Here is a 6,000-nt window from a genome sequence, read left to right as displayed (position 1 = left end):
AGATTGTATCCTAGCAAAAACTAAGTTAACATTAATAATTGGTTAGTAAGATAGATGGTTGAAATAAAGAGAGATGTGGGGATGTCTGGGAACAGAGGAGGCATTCAGGTGAAAATTCCATTTCAAAAAATCCAGCACAGACTAAGGTGTGAACAGTAAACATACACTAAGACAATGGAACGTATCTAACAGTCCAATTAACACAGTAGTATTCAAACAGGTTCAGTGTGTACCCCATAAGAGCAAAAATTCCACTTTTATAATCAAATTTCACTTTTATAATCAAGCAACTATGATGAACACCAACACCAACAATAACTTATATTCCAAGTTATTTCACAAGACAAAGTTTGATGTCACACCTGATCAGGAAATAATAGGTCAGTAAAAGTGTTACATTTTAAGGAATGCCTGAAAAGCAAACATGGAAACAAAGAGGTTTCAGGAGAAAAGCTGGAAATATTAAAAAATAAATATCTGGGACAAGCAAGAGGTTAGAATATGAGGAGTGCAGCGATCTGAAAGGTGAAAGGCTGGTGGGTGTTGCAGAAAGGAAGGGCCATTGCTATGAAGAGATAAAAATGAACACTTGAAAATATAGACTATGCTGGACCAGAAGCTAATTTTGGCCAGTGGTGATGGGTGAGTGGGATGTGGTGTGTGTTTGGACATTGGCAGCGTATAACAAAGATAGGTGATATTACAAAGGTGGAAGCTGAACAATGAAGAGAGTTTGAAATCAGAAGCTAAGATCAAAGCAAATAGGATGTTGAGGTTGGGAATCGTCTGGTTGAGCTTGAAAGAAGTGGTGAATGGAAACTGTCATGAAGAATGGACTTTGCTAAAGATAATGGAAGAAAGAAAGTAAGACACATTATGGCTGTGGTCTTCCCTGTATTTAATTTAAAATAATTTCTGTTTAACCAATTCAAGCTGAGTAACAATTCAGAGGCAGTGAATGGGTGAGTTAAAATGCAGTACATTATAATGCTTGGGTAACTATAAAATTCCAAACAAAAGATAATCCAGGGATTGAGAGAAATATCAAAAACAAAACAATATGAAAAATAGGTGCAAAAAGAAAATAAACCTGCATATAAAATGAAGATGAATTGTAAAGTTTCAATGACTATCTTATCTTTGTGGTTATTAAGAGTTGGCCAATTAAAGGCAGATGTAATCAATATGGAAATAGATAATATAATGGCAGATTTGAAAAAATAAAGATGTCAGCCTGAGGACAGCTCCTATGGTGCAGTAGTAGTATCCGCACCCCGAGATTGAGAGATTTGGGTTCAAGTCCTACCTGCTCTTGTAGTGTGTGATTTATATCTTTGATCAGATTGATCAGAAAAATACGCTAAATGAGAAAATTATAATGGCAGGTTGCTCCAGAGATGCATAATAACATATCTCAAGCGGTTAATGAGGAAAAAGCAGTTAAATATTTTTAAAAACTATAATGGCAGATTTCTGAAATAAATATTTGTTAATTTTCATTGATGTGGAGGTGCTGATTTTGCACTGGGGTGGACAAGATGAGAAGTCACACAACGCCAGGATGTTGTCCAACAGGTTTATTTGAAATCACAATTTTTTAGAGCACTGCTCCTTCGTTTGGTGACAAAGGTGATTTCAAATTAACTGCTTTGACTATAACCTGGTGTAGTGTGACGTCTGACCTTATTTTTCACTGTTATGGAAGAAAGCAAATGACATAAAGGTAATTGAAATAAAACCAAGGATAGAAAGTCTTCAGTTAGGTTTGATTTTTTAAAAAAAAGTTATTGTATTCAACGCGGATTAAAAGAAACGGTTTGGGAATTGTGTTCTGTGGCTCTCAGTAAGTGGTCATGCCTTAAAATTTGTCTAACCTTGTTGCCTTTCCTTGATGATATTCACAATCAAACTTTGCTGCTCCACCATCTGAGAACTTCTTCATTGCTTTTGTGCTTCCTTTAATTGACCTTCTCCATTTTTCTCCATATTAGACAGTTTCCAGGCTTTGAATTTTAGGCACATGCAACAAGAGATATAAAATTGGTAATTATTTTCTACTAAATTCTTACATTGAGCAATACTTTGCTTGGCAAATGCAATAAAAGTCATTGGTATTCTAGCTCAGGTTAACTTCTGGCAGTAATCTTCTGACAATATTCTTACCATATAGTTAAACTGTGATACCTATTCCAGCTACTGACCACTATCTTGACCTCTGCTTTCCCACCATTTCATCCAGCCTTAATAAGATTCCTCATTTATTGTCAGTTTTCATCACTTCATTCATTCGATCCATCACTATCTGTGGGTGCTCTGTTGTGGCAGCCACTTGGGTTTTGTCTTCTACTTTAAGCCAAGTCCGATCAATCAGAAAGTCAAAATACTGCAAACGAGGAATTCTGAAAAATAAATTTAAAATGTTGGAAATGCGCAACAGGTCATGCAACATTTATGGAAAGTCAATAGTTCGGGTCTGTGACTTCTCATCTGAAACTGTTATAAAACAATTTAGAAAGTAAATAGGACTGTGGGATTAGAATGGGGTAAAATATCAAACATGTTAAACATTCATTGCTTTCAGGACTGATACACAGCAGTAGCAGTGTGTAACATCTCAATGATCCAGTGCAGCAACTCACTATGGCTCATTGGACAGCACTTGCCACACCCACAACCTCTGTCACCCAGACCAGCAAGGGTAGGAGCTGCATGGGAAGACCATTACTTTAAAATTAAGTCACACCACCCTAACCTGAATGTTGCTGTTCCTTCACTGTCACTGGGTCTTCCTAATAGCAGTTTCTTCCTAATAGCACTGTGGATGGATTTACACCAACAGATAGAAATTATTTGAGAAGGCAGCTACCATCTTGTCCTCAGGCAATGATGATAGTTTAGCCAGCAATGCTCACATTTTATGAAAGAATATATTTTTCAAAAAAATCCCACTTTTCTAAAATGACAGACGTTGATCCTCACGTGAACTTATTTGGTGTTCACACAATGAACTGTGCACAATTTAATTCAAGAGGATTTCTTCTTCCCTCCCAGACTCTTTGTATGACACTTCTAGTCCTTCTATATCCCTTGTGTTGACAATTTTGTTTTCAATGTTATTAGTTATGTTCTATGAGGATTTATTGATCTGTATAAATTGTAACTCTCCAACCCTAAAACGTTGAGCACCACACTGGGCCAGCTCCGATAATGGCAACGAGCAGAGCAGTAAAGAAGAAAAACTACAATTCCCAGCAACCTCCGCATGATTTCCTTTCACTGTCACCCTACCAATGGATGTGACATCAGAAGAGCGGATTCGATTGACAGGGAAACGAACCAATAGAGACACAGAGAAATGAAGCGACGACTGTATTGACCAATGGCCGGTGAGGGTGGTGGAGGGGATGGCCGGAATATCCGGCACTGGTAACCCAGGGTCTGCAGTCTCGCAGTTGGTCTGATAATTCGTGGAATAATAAAAATATCAAAAACCTAACGGAGTAATTGACTAAAGAGCTTTTTAGAATGACGCATTTAGATACTTTGTGCTCGTTGAGTGGTCTTTGTTGCTTACATAGGAAAGCGAGAAGGAGGAAATTCACTCGAGGTGAGTGCATACTGTAGTTGGATCTATCTATTCGCGAAACAGTATTTGATAGAAATTAAAATGTCACACTTTTAATTTACTTGTTAGGGTATGAGCGTACTAATTTTTCTTCGGAATCGTTGTTGCAATTACGAGTCCAAAGAGTGGTTGGCAAGGTGTTTTTTTTTGTGTAAGGACTTCGCCAGTAACTGTGACAATTTCCTCGTCCCACCTCCGAAAGACATTCTGGCACAGGCTTTGACTTGTTACATCTCCGCTTCTCGCTGCTCCAAGGGTCGTCATTTGTTCCGTAGGAAGCAATTGAATTTTATGTTTAGTTATCTTTCTGTTTTAATGTTTGAAAGGGTGGGCTAGAAGTGTCGGAAATGCGGTGGAGCTCAGCTGATGTCACTTGAGCTAGATAGTGTGAGGGAAATGGAAACTTACTTGCTTCTGGGGATAGATTTTGTTTTATTTTCAGTTTGATAACTTGTCAACTTTGTGTGTCGGTTGAGGCTCGGCATCGCTGCTGTCTTCTGAATCAGAAGGTTGTTCAGTCACGTCCCGCTACAGAAACTTGAATACACCGTTCAACCTGGTATTTGACTGAGGCTGGTTTAAGCCACGGGGTTGAAGTGAACTTTGTCATGTTATTTGTTGAACAGGAGAGAAATTATCCTCCTGTCGAGCTAAGATTTAACTTGAGTGAATGCCCCAGAAACTCTTTGCAACGGAGCTTTGTGGGATTCAAGTGGGAAACGACTGTATTGTACAAGTAATTAATTGGCAAAGTGCCTTGGACATGAATTGAGTTGTGAAAGGTGCTATAATAAAACCAAGTTATTTGAACTGATTTAATCAACCAGAAAGTCTGACCAAATTGTGGGATTAAAGCCATAAGGTTAAATTTAAGGTTGGAAAGAGCCGAGAACAATTTTTTTTCTCTCTATCACTCGTCAGTTTTTTGCCCCTCCTTTTTTCTCTCTCCTTTTCTTTCGTTTTCAATTTTCCTTCTCTTTTTATGTCTCCCTTTTATCTCTCCTTTCCCCCCCCCCCCCCCCCGATTTGAACCTGCTTATGGGATATCATTTGGAAGTCATGCTGTTTCAGTGATATTGTTGTTGTCCTCTGGTGGATCTTCTCGTAGGAAAGATACTGTTGAACTAACTGTGAGCTATTGGGCATCCTGTATTTCGTCCATTACCACCAGAGTACTACAGGTATTTAATTCATGGGCAAGGATGATAGTCATTCAAATGCCCCATGTTAAATGATATTTGAGAGGTTTCTTGCAACTTCACCCCTCCAACTCGACAGTGAGCTTTCCGTTCAAGTTTTAAAATTGAACATCATAAGTAAATGTCAAGGCACTGAGAAGATAAACTGCTCATTGGGGAGTGCCCAGTCTCCACCTGGTTTTGTGGCTACCTTGTTACTATGACCAATTGAGTTTGGTCAGCAATCGTAAAACACAGTAATGGTGATGCTGTTGACAACTGCAGAATGAATGACTGGCCTTTTGAGAACAGTGATCATCTGCAAGCATCTCTGAATCTAAACAACCAAAGATGAACGTTGACCAGATCATGGGTCATCATGCCACCATTTGGCATAGACCACTTGGGCCAGTAATTATTGCTCTCACAAGGTACCTCCTGACAACCGTTCAAAAAAAGTCAAATAATATTCAGAAAGCCAACAGGAACAATAAAAATAAAACTTTAAGGAGAATAAAAAAGTAAAACATTTTTGGAGGTAGAAGTGTGATGGGAATACCTCTGAAGAGTCATCTAGACTCAAAACATTAGCTTGCTTTCTCTCCATGACCCGCTGTGATTTCAGCATTTTTTGATTTCAGTACAGGAATAGAACCAATACAGGATAGATTTATGAATAGGGACATGACAAAATTAGTTTTAGCTTTTCGTATTCTTGGGAAATTAGGTGTATTCAAAAATTAAGGATTTATTGAGTAAACCAATCCAGCTTGGAGGATCAGGTTCCTGGTCTGATGGGGTGGATCTGTACTTTTAAAGAATTGGGAGTTGGCAGAAAATTGATGATGCATACAGTGGAACTCCAATACACTACAAACACACTGAAAGTACAGACTCCTGTGGCTTCCAATGTTTCCTCTGATGCAAACTACACTATTCTTTTGCTCTTGTATCAGCTCATTTCTGTGTTTCACTTATAGCACTTTAATTTTTGGACCCTGACAACAGCATTGTAATGTCGATTGCCTGCATTTTTTGATGGGTGGCAGAAGGTCCATTGTCACATGACTACAAGGTAATGTCTCATCACCATTTAAATATAGGGATTTACTCCAGAGAATAATCAGGTCAGACAGTTTCACATTGGTTTTGGGGAAAAATAATGGACCCCTTGTATTGTACCTGCTACTAGATTGA

General features: G+C 38.4%; 1 protein-coding gene across 1 annotated transcript in view; it reads left to right on the top strand.

Annotated features, from left to right (window-relative positions):
- The first annotated feature begins 3,452 nt into the window (after positions 1-3,452).
- Positions 3,453-6,000, top strand: part of LOC122548963 (KAT8 regulatory NSL complex subunit 1-like) — a 202,363-nt gene continuing 199,815 nt past the window's right edge. Inside the window, exon 1 of the mRNA XM_043687998.1 lies at positions 3,453-3,607. The gene's annotated coding sequence lies outside the window, so the exon portion shown is untranslated. The remainder of the gene's footprint in view (positions 3,608-6,000) is intronic.

Source organism: Chiloscyllium plagiosum, chromosome 4 (genome assembly GCF_004010195.1).
Source record: "Chiloscyllium plagiosum isolate BGI_BamShark_2017 chromosome 4, ASM401019v2, whole genome shotgun sequence".
Taxonomy (NCBI): domain Eukaryota; kingdom Metazoa; phylum Chordata; class Chondrichthyes; order Orectolobiformes; family Hemiscylliidae; genus Chiloscyllium; species Chiloscyllium plagiosum.
This window is presented reverse-complemented; position numbering and strand designations above follow the sequence as displayed.